This window comes from Mesoplodon bidens, assembly GCF_964165515.1.
Source record: "Mesoplodon bidens genome assembly, chromosome: 8".
In the NCBI taxonomy this organism is placed as follows: Eukaryota; Metazoa; Chordata; class Mammalia; order Artiodactyla; family Ziphiidae; genus Mesoplodon; species Mesoplodon bidens.
Genome location: NC_138165.1, coordinates 63155170 through 63175535, shown reverse-complemented (window position 1 = coordinate 63175535; position 20366 = coordinate 63155170).

The window sequence follows — 20366 nt, the reverse complement described above, 5'->3', positions numbered from 1 at the left end:
TTTAGGTTGCTTCCATGACCTGGCTATTGTAAACAGTGCTGCAATGAACATTAGGGTGCATGTGTCTTTTTGAATTATGGTTTTCTCTGGGTACATGCCCAGTAGTGGAATTGCTGGGTCATATTGTAATTCTATTTTTAGTTCTTTAAGGAACCTCCATACTGTTCTCCATAGTGGCTGAATCAATTTATATTCCCACCAACAGTGCAAGAGGGTTCCCTTTTCTCCACACCCTCTCCAGCATTTATTGTTTGTAGATTTATTGATGATGGCCATTCTGACTGGTGTGAGGTGATACTGTATTGTAGTTTTGATTTGCATTTCTCTAATAATTAGTGATGTTTAGCAGCTTCTCATGTGCTTCTTGGCTATCTGTATGTCTTCTTTGGAGAAATGTCTATTTAGGTCTTCTGCCCATTTTTGGAATGGGTTGTTTGTTTTTTTAATACTGAGCTGCATGAGCTGTTCATATATTTTGGAGATTAATCCTTTCTCCGTTGATTCATTTGCAAATATTCTCTCCCATTCTGAGGGTTGTCTTTTCGTCTTGTTAATAGTTTCCCTTGCTGTGCAAAAGCTTTTAAGTTTCATTAGGTCCCATTTGTATATTCTTGTTTGTATTACCATTACTCTAGGAGGTAGATCAAAAAAGATCTTGATGTGCTTTATGTCAGAGTGTTCTTCCTATGTTTCCTTCTAAGAGTTTTATAGTGCCCGGTCTTACATTTAGGTCTCTAAAGTATTTTGAGTTTATATTTGCGTATGGTGTTAGGGAGTGTTCTAATTTCATTCTTCCAAATGTAGCTGTCCAGTTTTCCCAGCATCATGTATTGAGGAGACTGTCTTTTCTCCATTGTATATCCTTCCCTCCTTTGTCATATATTAGTTGACCATAGGTGTGTCGGTTTATCTCTGGGCTTTCTGTCCTGTTCCATTGATCTATATTTCTATTTTTGTGCCAGTAACATATTGTCTTGATGACTGTAGCTTTGTAGTATAGTCTGAAGTCAGGGAGTCTGATTCCTCCAGCTCCATTTTTTTCCCTCAAGACTGCTTTGGCTATTCAGGGTCTTTTGTGTCTCCATACAAATTTTAAGATTTTTTGCCTAGTTCTGTAAAAAATATCATTGGTAATTTGATAGTGATTGCATTGAATCTGTAGATTGCTTTGGGTAGTATAGTCATTTTCACAATATTGATTCTTCCAATCCAAGAACATGGTATATCTCTCCATCTGTTGGTATCATCTTTAATTTCTTTCATCAGTGTCTTATACTTTTCTGTATACAGGTCTTTTGTCTCCCTAGGTAGGTTTATTCTTAGGTATTTTATTCTTTTTGTTGCAATGGTAAATGGGTGTGTTTCCTTAATTTCTCTTTCAGATTTTCCATCATTAGTGTATAGGAATCCAAGAGATTTCTGTGCACTAATTTTGTATCCTGCAACTTTACCAAATACATTGATTAGCTCTAGTACTTTTCTGGTGGCATCTTTAGGATTCTCTATGTATAGTATCATGTCACCTGCAAACAGTGACAGTTTTACTTCTTCTTTTCCAATTTGGATTCATTTTATTTCTTTTTGTCTCTGATTGCCATGGCTAGGACTTCCAAAACTATGTTGAATAATAGTGGTGAGAGTGGACATCCTTGTCTTGTTCCTTATCCTAGAGGAAATGCTTTCAGTTTTTCACCATTGAGAATGATGTTTGCTGTGGGTTTGTCATATATGGTCTTTATTATGTTGAAGTAGATTCCCTCTATGCCCACTTTCTGGAGAGTTTTTATTATAAATGGGTGTTGAATTTTGTCAAAAGCTTTTTCTGCATCTATTGAGACGATCATATGGTTTTTATTCTTCAATTTGTTAATATGGTTTATCACATTGGTTGATTTACGTATATTGAAGAATCCTTGCATCCCTGGGATAAATCCCACTTGATCATGGTGTATGATCCTTTCAATGTGTTGTTGGATTCTGTTTGCTAGTATTTTGTTGAGGATTTTTGCATCTATATTCATCAATGACATTGGTCTGTAATTTTCTTTTTTTGTAGTATCTTTTTCTGGTTTTGGTATCAGGGTGATGGTGGTCTCATAGAATGAGTTTGGGAGTGTTCCTTCCTCCAAAATATTTTGGAAGAGTTTGAGAAGGATGGGGATTAGCTCTTCTCTAAATGTTTGATAGAATTCACCTGTGAAGCCATCTGGTCCTGGACTTTTGTTTGTTGGAAGATTTTTAATCACAGTTTCAATTTCATTACTTGTGATTCGTCTGTTCATATTTTCTATTTCTTCCTGGTTACGTCTTGGAAGGTTATACCTTTCTAAGACTTTGTCCATTTCTTCCAGGTTGTCCATTTTATTGGCATAGACTTGCTTGTAGTAGTCTCTTAGGATGATTTGTATTTCTGCGGTGTCTGTTGTAACTTCTCCTTTTTTTTTTTTTTTTTTTTCTTTTTGCGGTATGCGGGCCTCTCACTGTTGTGGCCTCTCCCGTTGCGGAGCACAGGCTCTGGATGCGCAGGCCCAGCGGCCATGGCTCACGGGCCCAGCCGCTCCGCGGCATATGGGATCCTCCCAGACCGGGGCACGAACCCGTATCCCCTGCATTGGCAGGCGGACTCTCAACCACTGCGCCACCAGGGAGGCCCTAACTTCTCCTTTTTCATTTCTAATTTTATTGATGTGAGTCCTCTCCCTCTTTTTCTTGATGAGTCTGGCTAATGGTTTATCAATTTTGTTTATCTTCTCAAAGAACCAGCTTTTAGTTGTATAGATCTTTGCTATTGTTTTCTTTGCTTCTATTTCATTTATTTTTGCTCTGATCTTTATGATTTATTTCCTTCTGCTAACTTTGGGTTTTGTTTGTTCTTCTTTCTCTAGTTCCTTTAGGTGTAACATGAGATTGTTTATTTGAGATTTTTCTTGTTTCTTGAGGTAGGCTTGTACAGCTATAAACTTCCCTCTTAGAACTGCTTTTGCTGCATCCCATAGGTTTCGGATCATCGTCTTTTCATTGTCATTTGTCTCTAGGTATTTTTTTTATTTCCTCTTTGATTTCTTCAGTGATCTCTTGGTTATTTAGTAATGTACTGTTTAGCCTCCATGTGTTTGTGTTTTTTACACTTTTTTCCCTGTAATTGATTTCTAATCTCAAAGCACTGTGGTCAGAAACAATGTTTGATATGATTTCAATTTTCTTAAATTCACCGAGGCTTGATTTGTGACCCAAGATATGATCTATCCTGGAGAATGTTCCGTGTGCAATTGAGAAGAAAGTGTAATCTGCTGTTTTGGGATGGAATGTCCTATAAATATCAATTAAAGCTATCTGGTCTATTGTGTCATTTAAAGCTTGTGTTTCTTTATTAATTTTCTGTTCAGATGATCGTCTATTGGTGTAAGTGAGGTGTTAAAATCCCTCACTATTATTGTGTTACTGATTTCCTCTTTTAGAGCTGTTAGCAGTTGCCTTATGTACTGAGGTGCTCCTATCTTGGGTGCATATATATTTATAATTGTTATATCTTCTTCTTGGATTGATCCCTTGATCATTACATAGTGTCCTTCCTTGTCTCTTGTAACATGCTTTAGTTTAAAGTCTGTTTTATCTGATATGAGTATTGCTACTCCAGCTTTCTTTTGATTTTCATTTGCATGGAATATCTTTTTCCATCCCCTCACTTTTCAGTCAGTATGTGTCCGTAGGTCTGAATTGGGTCTCTTGTAGACAGCATATAGATGGGTCTTGTTTTTGTGTCTATTCAGCAAGCCTGTGTCTTTTGGTTGGAGCATTTAATCCATTCACGTTTAAGGTAATTATCGATATGTATGTTCCTATTACCATTTTCTTAATTGTTTTGGGTTTGTTTTTGTACGTCCTTTTCTTCTCTTGTGTTTCCCACTTAGAGAAGTTCCTTTAGCATTTGCTGTAGAGCTGGTTTGGTGGTGCTGAATTCTCTTAGCTTCTGCTTCTCTGTAAAGCTTTTGGTTTCTCCAACAAATCTGAATGAGATCCTTGCCGGGTAGAGTAATCTTGGTTGTAGTTTCTTCCCTTTCATCACTTTAAGTATATCATGCCACTCCCTTCTGGCTTGTAGAGTTTTTGCTGAGAAATCAGCTGTTAACCTTATGGGAGCTCCCTTGTGTGTTATTTGTCATTTTTCTCTTGCTGCTTTCAATAATTTTTCTTTGTCTTTAATTTTTGCCAATTTGATTACTATGTGTCTCAGCCTGTTTCTCCTTGGGTTTATCCTGTATGGGACTCTCTGTTCTTCTTGGACTTGGGTGGCTATTTCCTTTCCCATGTTAGGGAAGTTTTCAACTACAATCTCTTCAAATATTTTCTCGGATCCTTTCTCTCTCTCTCTTCTCCTTCTGGGACCCCTATAATGTGAATGCTGCTGCCTTTAATGTTGTCCCAGAGGCCCCTTAGGCTGTCTTCATTTCTTTTCATTCTTTTTCCTTTATTCTGTTCTGCAGCAGTGAATTCCACCATTCTGTCTTCCAGGACATTTGTCCGTTCTTCTGCCTCAGTTTTCTGCTATTGATTCCTTCTAGTGTTTTTTTCATTTCAGTTATTGTATTGTTCATCTCAGTTTGTTTGTTCCTTAATTATTCTAGAACTTTGTTAAACATTTCTTGCATCTTCTCAATCTTTGCCTCCATTCTTTTTCTGAGGTCCTGGATCATCTTCACTATCATTATTCTGAGTTCTTTTTCTGGAAGGTTGCCTATCTCCATTTCATTTAGTTGTTTTTCTGGGCTTTTATATTTTTCCTTCATCTGGTACATAGCCCTCTGCCTTTTCATCTTGTCTATCTTTCTGTGAATGTGGTTTTTGTTCCACAGGCTGCAGGATTGTAGTTCTTCTTCCTTCTGCTCTCTGCCCTCTGGTGGATGAGGCTATCTAAGAGGCTTGTGGAAGTTTCTTGCTGGGAGGGACTGGTGGTGGGTCAGGAATATCTTTTTTGTTCACTGTTGCATTCTAGCACTTAGAGCAATGATGGGCAAATAAGTAGGTGCTCCATAAACATTTGCTGAATGAATACATGGGTGATTTTTACTAGTCCAAATATGTATATGAGTATAAATTTATGTATATAAAACCACTTGGGATGGGCAGAGAGGACATAGGCAAAAAATCCTCTAAAATCAAAAAGTAAATTATGTCCTGACAGAGTAACCAAAGGAAAATTACCTATAGAAGCTATAGTACTAAGAGTCCAGAAAACAGAGATGGGAGGAGAGACAGGGAAAACAGAAAAGAGGATTGCTACCTTGGGTGAAGGGCAGGTCTGCTAAGATTAATGGTTCAAGCTTCTGGCATTAATGCCTCCAGACTACACTCAATTGAATAGAAAAAAGCTTCCAACAAGCTTCTCCAAAAAGGAGCAAACTCAGGTACATCTTCCATTACCCCACACCTACCCCTAACCCCTACCAGGGGCTACAAGGAATGTCCCAGCAGAATACTCATCTTCTAAATAGAACCCAGATCTGTGTACCCAAAGCTGACATCTCTCACTTCTGTCAAAATGAAGCCCACAGATTGCCTGTGGACACACTTCCAGCATAAGCAAGCCAGCAGCAATCCAATCATATATTCTACTTTCTCTTCTTTCTCCCTTATGTTCTATATGCCAAAGGGGTGAAAGGAGAAGAGACAGCAATAAAGCTAATTGGAGAACCATTATACTGTTTTTTACTCTCAGCTCTATCTATATCTGTCTTTAGCGTAAAACTCCTCTATGGAAATAAAGGTTTTGAAATAATATTCAAAATCCAATAAAAGTATATGTCATGGAAAGCTGACTACCTGAAGGTGCAAACTACTTTACCTCCAGAATCTCAAATTCTCTTTCTGACACAGACATCTTATTTCTCACTTTTCTCTCTTCTCTCTTAAATTGGACAGGCCCCCTAGAAGACAACACACTTACTACTAACATTTCCCCCATCTCTACCGGCAGAAATCCCACCCATCCTTCAATGCCTAGCTCCAATTCCCAATCCCTCGGGAACACTACAGCATTTGGCTTGTTCCCTTCTTCTGACATGTCCCTTGTCCTTCTTCCTTTTCAAATGCATCATGTGTGCATTTGATACAATTTTCCATAACAGAGCTGAGTTTCTCCCTTATTTCTGCATCCCAAAAGCACACTGAGCATAATAGCCCTGAACTGGAGGACTGTAGTGGCCACATCCATGAAGGAAGCACACTTGGAAATGCAAGAAAAAAGATAGTTCCAAGAAGATAAAAAGGATCTGAAGGATTTTCTAATGCCCTCATTTATATCACACAGACACACTTCCATGTTTAGAACCTAGATTTTTTCAAAAATTTAAAAAATATTTATCTACCTGATTGTTGTTATTATTATTGTTGTTTTTATTATTTTGCTCTATCTTAGTAGCACTTGGAGGAAAAAGGTCAAATTTATAACCCAGACGAATTCAACTGTCTTTTTTATTTTCTCCAGAAAACTTGGGAAATAGAGTAAACTCAGTTTGCCTCTGTGCTGGAGGTCTCTCTCTCTCTCTCTCTCTCTCTTTTTTTTTTTTTTTTTTTTTTTGGCTGAACCAGGCAGCATGTGGGATCAGTGCTGGAGGTCTCACAAAAGATGTAGGAAGAGGAATGTGGTACTGTTGCCAGTACTTAAGATAGCACTTCCAGGAATGAGTACACCTCAACTCAAGGAGAGGAAACCCTTCAGGTGTAATAGAGCCAAGTTAGTAGGTAACCCTACAATTTAGTGTCCAAACCAGGTCACTTTTGAGAGTGAAGGAGGCACCATTAACCATGATATCAGGCAGCAGGTATTAACTGGAACTGTCCCAGGCAAACCAGAACCTATGGCAAGCCTTCAAAAAAGTCAGTGAACCTGAAGCTTCAGGGTACACACAGCAGGAGAGAGACCATTGTCGGTCTAAAGCAGCTCTAGCTACCTTAGAATAAATCCTCTGACAAAGCTGCCTATTGAAAGAGCCATTCAACATTCTACCACCTCTAGAAAGCTCAGCAGGAAAAAAGAAAGTGCAGAGAATGTTATGTTGAATAACCCAATCACCATGGGATTAGGAGAGTGGAAGCTGCTAGAAGTCTTTGCCATCGATCAAAATCCACCTCCCACTGCTGTCATCAACAATTGGGATCAGCAAGTAACCTACCAGGATGAAGAGACCTTATTATCCAGGAGTCTCTATCTTCTCTGCCATCAAGGTAGAGGTAACGACTGAGGGAGAAAGAAGAAAGCCTCAATTATCTTCCACACCAAATGAAGAAAAGAACCATAGAGATATAAAATGTTGACACTAGAAAGGGTCTTAGAGACAATCTAATCCAGGTTCCCAATTTATAAATGAGGTAACTTAGCTCAGCGAGAATAAATAAAACATTTTATGTACGTGGAAGAGAAAAACATTTATGATTTCATTCATTTATTCCTTAATTCAACAAGCATGTATTGAGTACTCCCAACATGTCAGGCATTATGATAAGCACTGGGGGGTAAAAGGATAAATAAGACATTTTCCTGCCCTTGAGTATCTATGTATTTATAGTTTAAATGTTCTAATAATAATATTTTAAATACTGATTGTTGAGTATATCATGAGACTATTGGGTTAATACCACTTGACAATTCTAGCCAAATGGCAAAAAGAAAAGGATTCTTAGGAATCCCTAAGTATTCTTAGGAATCTCTATTCTTATTAGGGAGAATGTGGGTAAATACTGCCACTATATGGTAACTTTGGTCAGACTTCTTGCAGTGAAAAAATGTTTAATAATAAACTTTCTTCCATTTGTCTTATTTTTCTATTCTTTCTTACCCCACATGTATGCATCACCATATACAAAACAATGAGAATCAAATTGAAGCCTACAATATTCTTGTGTATATATACTATAAATATTGAAGTTCAAAATATACATTTCCAGATTCTCTAGAATCCTGAAGAAAACAAAGCTAACTTAATTATACTCTTTCTTTTCTATCTGTAAAACAAATGTGCCTCCAAAACCACAGTAATGAATCTTTACCATTTATTCATAGTATGTCATCATGTAGAAAGATGGTCATTATGTGAAATTAGTTTTAGAAGATCTTCCTAATTCTTTCATTCTTTATAGAATTTATAATAACAACAATGTGGCACTCTAAATGTTTTGTAAGAAAAAAGGATTTGGAATTTAAATGAAACCAATATCTAGAAGAACAATTTCAACATGCCCAAATAAAACATTATTAAACCTGAAAATATTGGTTACACTCTTTCCTAGAAAACCATTTTAATTACTGAATAAAATTATTTACCATATCAATAAAGCATCTGAACCCAACACTATGAAAAGTTTTGTTGTAGTGTGACAATTTTATTTTTTCTAACTTCATTTCTCAATATTGTAAATTCAACTTTTAATCAACAGTTTCACTAGTCTTCCATATTCAAGTATAATATGGTTTCTCCTTAAATACTCATTAAAACAAATGTTTCTTTATGTACACGTGAACAGTTCAAAATATAATTGTCATGAAAGAGATTGAAAATAATATGAATTTCTCCAATATTGTACTTTAGTATCCAATTACAATAATAAACTGGCACATGTTTTCACAGCCTTAAATATTTTCAGACTACATTGAGCATAATGGTTTGCATTACATGAATGCTAAATTAAATGAGGATGAAGTGAGTGAAAATATATTCAGAAAATATATTCAGAAACCCCCACACCATTTCTGGTTAGTATGGTTACTTTATGGGACAAAAGGTATTCAAATATATTCCAATGCTGAAAATATTTGAGCACCCTGTAGTTCATAGGACTAATAATGATTAAAAAAGAATAGTATTAACTAAAATATATTATTTCCAAAACAGAAAGAGACTCACAGACACAGAAATCAAACTTATGGTTACCAAAGGGGAGAAGGGGGTTGGAGGGAGGCTACATGGGAGACTGAGATTAACATATACACACTACTATGTATAGAATGGATAACCAACAGACCTGTGCTCTGTGTAGCACAAAGAACTATATTCAGTATTATGTAATGATCTATAAGGGAAGGGAATCTGAAAAAGAATATGTGTATATATATATATATATATATGTGTGTGTGTGTGTGTGTGTGTGTGTGTGTGTATGCCTGAATTGCTGTGCTGTACACCTGAAACTTACACAATATTATATATCAGCTATACTTCAATTAAAAAAAATTTTAATATAACTACCAAGTCTATACAGTGTGGCTAAGCACAGATGAAAAAAACAGTATTCTCCTGAGCAGGTTCTATACATGTTTGGGACTTCACAGACTGCAAATGGTGAGAAACATTCTAAATCATAAAACAAAATAAATATTTTATTTCACTTCATAATCATACATGTAAAAGGTCACCAGCCTAGACTGAGACACTTAAATGTGTTTAGCTTGATTTAGCACCGGCCTTCATGCAAAACCATAGAGTACTGTCATAGAGTCAGGTTTGCTGCACACTTTGTTCATTTACTCATTAGAGGCAGGAAGAGCATAGCACAATGTTTACAAACATGAGCTTTCAAATCATACAGGTGTGGGCAAAATCCTGGTCTTGTGATTTTGCACAAGTTCATCCAAGTTTCTAAACCTGTTTCCTCATTTCAAAGAGTAGCTGGATAAAATGAAACTCAGTATATTAACTGTTAATAATTATTGCTTATGAATAGAAATTGTATCCAGCATCACTGTGGTAGGCAAAATAACGTCCCTCCAAAGATGTCCACTTCCTAATCTCCTGAACCTATAAGTTTGTTACCTTGTGTAGCAATGGGGAATTAAGGTTGACAATCAGCTGACCTTAAAATATGAGGGTTATTCTGGATTCTCCAGATGGGCTCAATGTAATCACAAGGGTTCTTAAAAGTGAAGAAGGGAGGGGCTTCCCTGGTAGCGCAGTGGTTAAGAATCCACCTGCCAATGTAGGGGACACAGGTTCAAGCCCTGGTCCAGGAAGATCCCACGGAGCAACTAAGCCCGTGTGCCACAACTACTGAGCCTGCGCTCTAGAGCCCCCGAGCCACAACTAGTGAGCCTGAGTGCCACAGCTACTGAAGCCCGTGTGCTTAGACCCTGTACTCTACAACAAGAGAAGCCACTGCAATGAGAAGTCCACACACCGTAACAAAGAGTAGACCCCACTCACTGCAACTAGAGGAAGCCCATGCGCAGCAACGAGGACCCAACGCAGCCAAAAATAAATAAAATAAATTTTTAAAAAAGGAAGAATGTTTAAAAAAAAAGTGAAGAGGGAGGCAGGATTGTTGGAGTCAGAGGGAGATGTGACTACAGAAAAACAGCCATAGAAATTCAATGTTGCTGGCTTTGAAAATGAAGCAGGGGGCCATGAGCCAAGGAATGTGGGAAGCATCTTGAAGGTGGAAGAGGCATGGGCAACGATTCTCCCTTAGAGCCTCCAGAAAGGAATGCAGCCCTACCAACACCTTGACATTATAGCCCAGTGAGACCTGTGCCAGACTCCTAACCTGCAAAATTGTAAGATAGTAAATTTGGGTTTTTTAAGCCACTAAATTTGAGGCAATTTGTTACAGCAGCAATAGAAAGCTAACAGTATTACCTATATGGCAAGAGCTCTGCTGGGTTCTAGAGATAATGAATTAAGTAAGACACTCTAAGGATATATTTCCATCTCAACAAGTCCCATTTTATGGCCCTGGAGAAACTTATTATAGTATATAATATCATGAGTATTGCTCAGAAAAGTTCTATACCTATAGTCTAGACAACTAAGATAATTTATTAAAACAAATCTTTGGCATTCTACAGACCCATATCTTGTGCCCCTTCTACTTAGGGTAAATAGCTGAAAGCAGAAATTTTGGCATAGATGAAGCTTTTGGCAGAAATAGCAAGTTGCCTGCCAAAATTCTGTCTCCCCTTCTTCCCTTACCCTTACACAATTGGTGTAGCAATGTTTCCAGCTAAAATCCTAAATTTCTAAGTTGTTCTTGCAGAAAAAGTTATCTAATGAGATGTGAGCTAAAATCTCAAGATAGAACTACATGGAAGGTTCTCTTAAGGGGATTATTATCTGACAGACACTCTTATTCCTTTCTCCTTCTTTCTGCCTGGAATAAAGTAGCAATTTTGTGACCATAAGAGAATGATGATAGAAACCAAGGATAGAAATTAAGAGAAAACCCAATAATAAAAGCGATGCTTAATGGAAGGGGTAACAGAATTATTGAAGGAGCCAGGGATGACATGTTGTAGTATGAACACTAGACTGCCCACCTATGGAATTATTTTACATGAGGAAAAATAAATTTTTAACTTTTTAAGCCAGACAAAAGCAATTCCTTATGCCTGACCTAGTATTCCTTTCTCTAGTTTTTCAAGTGAAGTTTCCTTAAAATCAGTCAGAATTCAACACTGAAAAGAGGCCACTAAACGGTGCTGGAACAAGTGGACATCCACATGAGAAAAAAATGAATCTATACCCAACCTTACAACCTTCACAAAGAAATAACTCAAAATGGGTTACAGACCTAAATGTAAAATGTAAAACTATAAAATTCCTAGAAGATAACATAGGAGAAAACCTAGGTGACCTTGGGTATGGTAAGGTCTTTTTAGATACAACACCAAAGACATGATCTACAAAAGAAATAACTGATAAGCTGGACTTGATTAAAATCAAAAACCACTGCTCTGCCAAAGATACTATCAAGTGAGTGAAAAGACAAGCCACAGAGTGAGAGAAAATACTTGCAAAAGATATATCTGGTAAAGGAATGTTATCCAAAATATACAAAGAAGCCTTAAAACTCAACAATAAGAAAGCAAACAGCCTGATTAAAAAATGGACCAAACACCTTAAAAGACACCTCGCCAAAGAAGATATTCAGGTGGCAAATAAGCATATGAAAATATATTCCACATCAAATGTCATCAGGGAAATGCAAATTAAAACAGAAATATGACACTACTACATACCTACTAGAGTGGCCAAAATCCAGAACACTGGTATTATCAACTGTTGGCAAGGGTGTAGAGCATTAGGAGCTCTCATTCATTGCTGTTGGGAACGGAAAATTATACAGCCACTTTGAAAGACAAGTTGGAGGTTTCTTACAAAACTAAACATACTCTTACCATACCACCAAGCAACTGTGCATTTTGGTATTGCCCAAAGGAGTTGAAAACATGTCTGCCCAAAAACCTGCACCTGGGTGTTTACAGCAACTTTGTTCACAATTGTCAAGACTTAGAAGCAACCAAAATGACCTTCAGTAGGTGAATGGATAAATAAACTGTAGTACATTCAGAAAACAGAATATTATTCAGAAATGAGGTATCAGGCCATGAAAATACATGAAGGAAACTTCAATGTATATTACTAGTAAAAGAAGCCATTCTGTCAGAAAGAGAAGAACAAATATCATATATTAACACGTATATGTGGAACCCAGAAAAATGGTACAGATGAACTGGTTTACTAGGCAGAAATAGAGACACAGATGTAGAGAACAAACCTATGGACACCAATGGGGGAAAGGGGGTGGGTGGGTGGGATGAATTGGGAGATTGGGATTGACATATCTACACTATGTATAAAACAGATAACTAATGAGAACCTGCTGTATAGCACAGGGAACTCCACTTTGCTGTACAGTAGAAACTAACACAACATTGTAAAACAACTATACCCCAATTAAAGAGAAAAAAAAGAAGCCATTCTGAAAAGGCTACATACTGTATGATTACAACTATATGACACTCTGGAAAAGGCAAAACTGTGGAGACAATAAAAAATTAGTGGTTTCCGGGGGTTAGGAGGGAGGGAAGAATTAACAAGCTGAGTACAGTACTACTCTGTCTGACACTATAATGGTGGATACATGTCATTATAAATATGTCCCAACCCATAGAATATACAACATCAAGAGTGAGCCCTAATGTAAAGTATGGAGTTTGGGTGATAATGATGTGTCAACATAGATTCATCAGTTGCAACAACTGTACCCCTTTGGTTGGGGATGTTGATAATAGGGGAGATTATGCATGTGTTGGGGTGAAGGAAGTATATGGGAAATCTCTATATTCTGCTCAATTTTTTGCCTTCTTTTTTCTCAGTTTATTTATGTCATTATAAAGATTTATATAGAGAGACAGAAAGATATATATATATATATTTATACATATAAAGATTTTATTTTTTGAGCAGTTTCAGGTTTACAGCAAAATTAAAAACTACTATTTCTTTCATGGATCTTGCCTTTAGTATTATATCTAAAAAATTATTACCATACCTATGACAACGTTATCTCTTATATTATCTTCTAGGAGTTTTATAGTTTTGCATTTCACATTTAGTTCTGTGATCCATTTCAAGTTAGTTTTTGTGAAGTTGTGTGTATGTTTAGATTCACTTGTTTGCATGTGGATGTCCAGTTGTTCCAACACCATTTGTTGAAAAAATTATCTTTGCCCCAATACATTACCTTTGCTCCTTTGTCAAAGATCATTGACTATTTTGATATGAGTCTATTTCTGGGCTCTATATTCTGTTCTATTGATCTATTTGTCTGTTCTTTCACCAATACCAAACTGTCTTGATTACTGTAGCTTTATAGTAAGTCCCGAAATCAAGTAGTGTCAGTGCTCCAATTTTCTTCTTCTCTTTCAATATTCTGTTGGCTCTTCTGTGTTTTTTGCCACAACATAAAAACTTTAGAATCAGTTTGTTGATAACCACAAAATAATTTGCTGAGATTTTGATGGGGATAGGTCAACTTAAGAAGAAATAACATCTTGACAATATTGAGTCTTCTTATCTATGAACATGGAATATCTTTCTATTTATTTAGTTCTACCTTGATTTCATTCATTAGTTTTGTATCTTTTTATTATACAGATCTTGTCCATATTTTGTTAGATTTATACCTAAATATTTCATTGGAGAGGGGGTGCTAGTGTAAACAGTATTGTGTTTTTAATTTCAAATTCCACTTATTCATTGCTGGTATATAGGAAAGCAGCTGACTTTTGTACATTAACCTTGTATCCTGCAACCTTGCTATAATCACTGATCAGTTCCTGGAGTGTTTGTATTGATTCTTTTGGATTTTATACATAGATAATCATGTCATCTACAAATATAGTTTCATTTCTTTCCTCCCAATCTATGTACATTTTATTGCCATTAATGGTCTAATTGCATTAGCAAGGACTTCCAGCATGATGTTGAAAAGGATTAATGAGAGGGGACATCTTTGCCTTGCTTCTGATCTTAATTAGAAAGCTTCAAGTTTCTCACCATTAAGTATGATGTTAGCTGTAGTTTTTCTGTAGATAGTCTTTATCAAGTTGAATAAGCTCCCCTTAATTCCTAGTTTAATGGAAGTTTTTTATCATGAATGTATACTGGATTCTGTCAAATACTTTTTCTGCATCAATTGATATAATCATGTGATTTTTCTTCCTTAGCCTGTTGATGTGATAGATTACATTAATTGATTTTTAAATGTTGAACCAGCCTTGCATTCCTGGGATAAAGCCCACCTAGTTTTGGTGTATAAGTATTTTTATACATTGTTGTATTTGTATTCTTCCTTAAATGTTTGGTAGAGTTCACCAGTGAACCCATCTGGGCCTGGTGATTTCTGTTTTGGAAAGTTATAAATTATTGATTCAGTTTCTTTAATAGATATATGCCTAATCAGATTCTCTATCTCTTCTTGTGTGAGTCTTGACAGTTTACATATTTCAAGGAATTGGTCCCTTTCATTAAGGATATCCAAATTGTGGGCATTGAGTTGTTCATAATATTCCTTTATTAGCATTTTAATGTCCTTGGGATCTGTAATGATGTCTTCTCTTTCAAATCAGATAATAGTAATTTGTGTCCTTTCTTTTTTTCTCAGTTTGCCTGGCTGAGGCTTATTGATTTATTTGATCTGTTCAAAGAACAAGTTTTCTTCGGTTTTGTTGATTTTCTCTATTGACTTCCTGCTTTCAATTTCATTGATTTATGCTCTAGTTCTTATTATTTCTTTTCTTCTGCTTACTTTGGATTTAATATGCTCTCCTTTCTCAGTTTCCAAAGGTGGAAACTTACGTTATTGATTTTAGATTATTCTTTTCTAATATATGCATTCAACACTATAAACCTCCTTCAAGCACTGTTTTTATTGCATCTCACAAATTCTGTTAGGTTCACTTAGTTCAAAATACGTTTTTTGTGAAAAGAAACAGGTGAAATAATAAGTGAGTATAATTCAAAATATGATTTTGAATATGCATTATAGTAACTTTTGAACAAATACTTGATTGTAGCATAAGAATCAAACATGGAATACTTAAGAGGGAAAGAAAATGAGCTGCCCAGCTACACAATGAGGAATAAGTTGCTAAGTATGTGTCAAGCAGAAAAATACGTAGAACTTAGTAGTCCACAAAATATCAACAAAAGGAATGGCATATCATAAGAAATGCTAGATAAATCTCATCAAATTCTAAGCTTGAACAGAATCTTTTTTTAGTTTCAGTTGTACAACATAATGGTTTGATATTTACATATATTGTGAAATGATCACCATAATAAGTCCAGTTAAAATCCATCACCATACATTGTTACAATTTTTTCTTGTGATGAAAACTTTTAAGATTTACTTTCTTAGAAATTTTCAAATGTACAATAGAGTATTATTAACTACAGTCACCTGGCTATACACCCCTGTGACGTTTGTTTTATAGCTGGAAATTGTACTTTATAACCCCCTTCACCCATTTTGCCCACCCCTCACATTCTGGCAATCACCAATCTGTTCTCTGTATTTATGAGCTCAGTTTTGTTGTTGTTGTTGTTGTTGTTTAGATTTTTGTTTTTAGATTCCATAAATAAATGAGATCATACGGTCATCGTCTTCCTGTCTAACTTATTTCACTTAGCATAATGCCCTCAAGGTCCTTCCATGTTGTCATAAATAGCAAGATTTCATTCTTTTTTAAGGCTGAATAATATCCCATTGAGTATATATCCAATATATATACCACAATTTATTTATCTATTCATCTATCAATAGACATTTAGGTTGCTTCCTTATCTTGGCTATTATAAATAATGCTGCAGTGAACACGGGGTGCATATAGCTTTTTGAATCAGTGTTTTTGTTTTTTTCAGATAAATACCTAGAAGTGGAATTGCTGGATCATATGGTAGTTCTACTTTTAATTTTTTGAGGAAACTCCATACTGTCTTCTATAGTGGCTGTACCAATTTACATTCCCACCAACAGTACACAAATGTTCCCTTTTCTCTATACCCTCAGCAACACTTGTTATTTGTTGTCTTTTTGATAATAGCCATTCTAACAGCTATGAGGTAATATCTCATGTTTTTTTAAAAAAATATATTTATTTATTTATTTTTTTATTTTGGGCTGTGTTGGGTCTTCATTTCTGTGCAAGGGCTTTCTCTAGTTGTGGTGAGCAGGGGCCACTCTTCATCGCAGTACGTGGGCCTCTCACTGTCGTGGCCTCTCTTGTTGCGGAGCACAGGCTCCAGACGTGCAGGCTCAGTAGTTGTGGCTCATGGGCCCAGTTGCTCCATGGCATGTGGGATCTTCCCAGACCAGGGCTCGAAACCATGTCCCCTGCACTGGCAGGCAGATTCTCAACCACTGTGCCACCAGGGAAGCCCCCCATTGTGATTTTGATTTGCATTTCCCTGATGATTAATGATGTTGAGCACCTTTTCATGTACCTGTTGGCCATCTGTATGTCTTCTTTGGAAAAATGTCTTTTCAGATCTGCCTATTTTTAAATTGGATTGTTTGTTTTTTTTGCTATTGAGTTGTATAAGTTCTTTATATATTTTGGATGTTAACCCCCTATCAGATATATGATTTGCAAATATTTTCTCCCATTCTGTAAGTTGCCTTTTCACTTTCTTGATGGTTTCCTTTGCTGTGCAGAAGTTTTTTAGTTTGATGTAGTTCTGCTTGTTTGTTTTTGCCTCTGCTGCCTTTCCTTTTGGTGTCAAATCTAAAAAGTCATTGCCAAGACCAATGTCAAGGAGATCACCATCTATGTTTTCTTCTAGAAATTTTATCCTTTCAGGTCTTACATTTACATCTTTTGCCTATTTTAAGTTAACTTTTGTGTATAGTGTAAGATAGTGGTCTAGTTTCATTCTTTGGCATGTGGCTGTCCAGTTTTTCTAAAAGCATTTATTGAATAGACTATCCTTTCCCCATTGTATATTCTTGGCCTCTTTGTCATAAACTAATTGGCCATATATTTGTGGGCTTATTTCTCGGCTCTCTGTTCTGTTCCACTGATCTATGTTTTTATGCTGATACCATACTGTTTTGATTACTACAGCTTTGTAATATAGTTTGAAATCTGGGACCATATGCCTCCAGCTTTGTTTTTCTTTCTCAAGATTACTTTGGCTATTCTGGGTGTTTTATGGCTCCACAGAAGTTTTAGGATTGTCCTATTTCTGTGAAAAATTGCCATTGGGGTTTTGATAGGGATTGAGCTAAATTTGTAGATTGCTTTGACGAGTATGGACATTTTAACAGTATTAATTCTTCCAATCCATGAGCATGAAATATCTTTCCATTTATTTGTATCTCCACCAGTTTCTTTCATCAATGTCTTTCACCTTCTTGGTCAAATTTATTCCTAGGTATTTTATTCTTTTTGATGCTAGTTCAAAATATTTTTTAAATTTCTCTTGAGATTTCTTCTTTGATCCATGTGTTATTTAGCAGTATTTTGTATAATCTCCACATATTTTGAGATTTTTCCAGTTATCTTTCAGTTATTAATTTCTAGTTTAATTCCATACTGGTCTGAGAGCAAACAGTCTGTGTTTTTCTAATTTAATTCCATACTGGTCTGACAGCAAACAGTCTGTGGTTTCTATTCCATTAAATGTGATAAGGTGTGTTTTATGGCTCAAAATGTATCTGTCTTTGTAAATGTTCCATGTGAGCTTAAGAAGAATGTGTATTCTACTGTTATCGATGAAGTAGTCTATGGATGTCGATTATATGCAGTTAATCGACAGTGTTACTGAGTTCAACCATGTCTTTACTGACTTTCTGCCTGATGGATCTGTCCATTTTTGATAGAGGGATACTAAAGTCTTAACTATAGTAGATTTATTTACTTCTCCTTGCAGTTCTATCACATTTTGCCTCATGTAGTTTGATGCTTGGTCGTTAGGTGCATACATGTTAAACGTTGTTATGTCTTCTTGGAGGACTGACTCCTTTATCATTATGTAATGTCTTTCTTTATCCCTGATAACTTTCCTTTTTTTGAAATCTGTTTAAAATTAATATAGCTACTCCTACTTTCTTTTGATTAGTGTTAGCATGGTATATTTTTCTCCATTTATTTTTAATTTATAACTCTCTTTATATTTAAAGTGGTGTTCTTGTAGACAACATATAGTTGGAGATTATTCTTTAACCACTCTGACTATTTCTGTCCTTTAACTGGTTCATTTAGACCACTGAAATTCAAGGTAATTACTGGATTAATTTCTACCATATTTGTTACTGTTTTTTATTTTTTGCCCCTGTTCTTTGTTCCTATTTTGGTCTTCCACTCTTTTTCTGTCTTTTGTGCTTTTACCTGAGCATTACTCGATTCCATTTTCTCTCCTTTATTAGCAAATCAGTACACTTCTTTTCTTCCTTTTTTTTTAGTATTAGCCCTAGCATTTGAAACATACATTACAACTAATTCAAGTCCACTTTCAAATAACACTATATCACTTCATGGGTAGTGTGAATACCTTATAATAACAAAAATATCCTAATTTCTCTCTCCTATCCCTTGCATCATTGTTGTCATACATTTCACTTATATATAAACATACTTAATTGTATATATATAGGGGGCTTACAAAATCAAATACAGTATTGTTATTATTATTTTGAACAAACTGTTTATCTATTAGATCAATCAAGAATTTTAAATTTTCAAATTTATTTTACCTTTAATTATTCCTTCTTCAATGTTCTTCCATTCTTTATGTAGATCTGAGTTTCTGACCTATAAGATTTTTCTTCTCTATAAAGGACTTTTAACATTTCTTGAAGGCAAGTCTACTGACAACAAATTCCTTCAATTTTTGTTTGTCTGGGAAAATATTTATTTCTCCTTCACTCTTGAAGGATTATTTCACAATGTATAGAACACTAGGTTGGTGGGTTTTTCCCCTCTCAACACTTTAAATATCTCACTCTATTCTCTTATTTCTTGCATCGTTTCTGAGAAGTCAGATGTAATTATTATCTTTGTTCCTCTACAGGTGAGACTTTTTCCTATAGTTCCTCTCAGTATTTTTTCTTTATTTTTGATTTTCTGTAGTTTGAAAATTATGTGCTTATGGGGTCATTTTTGTTGTTGTTGTTGTTGTTGAGGGGGGCACAGTGGCATTTATCCTGCTTGGCATTCTCTGTGCTTCCTGGTTCTGTGGTTAGGTGTCTGAGATTAATTTGGGGAAATTTTCAGTCATTATTTTTTCAAATATTTCTTTTCTTCCATGCTCTCTCTTGTCTTCTCTGGAATTCCCATACGTTACATATGCTACTCCTTTTGTAGTTGTTCCATAGTCCTTGGATATTCTGTTCCTTTATGTTTATTTGGTTTTTGGAGTTTGGAGGTTTCTACTGAGAGATCCTCAAGCTCAGAGATTCTTTCTTCAGCCATGTCCAGTCTACTAATAATAAGTCATTCAAAGGCATTCTTCATTTCTGTTGCAGTATTTTTTTATCTTTAGCATTTCTTTTTGGTTCTCTCTTAGGATTTCCATTGTTCTGCTTACACTGCCCATCTGTTCTTGCAGGTTTTCTACTTCACCCATTAGAGCTCTTAGCGTCTTTTTCATAGTTGTTTTAATACTCAGTGTGATAATTCCAACATTTTTGCCATGTCTAATTCTGACGTTTGCTCTGTCTCTTCATATTCTGTGTTTTGCCTTTTGGTATGCCTTGTAATTTTTTTCTTGATAACCAGATATGTCGTACTGAGTAAAACGAACTGATGTATATAGGCCTTTAGTAATGTGGTAAGGTTTGGGGAAAAAGGAAACGTTCTACAGTTCTATGATTAGGTCTCAGTCCTTTAGTGAGATGCCTCTGGAGTGCGAATTTCTCAAGTATTTCACAGTTTATACTTCTCTCCTTCGGTGGGACAGGATGGCAAAAGTTGGCTGGAGTTGGGTATTTCCCTTTTCCCAAGTGAGTTAGGCTTTGATAACACCCCAGCAGTTTAGGCTTTGTTAACCAGTTTCTCCTAAAAGCAGGCCTTGTTAAGGAGAACAGAGTGCACT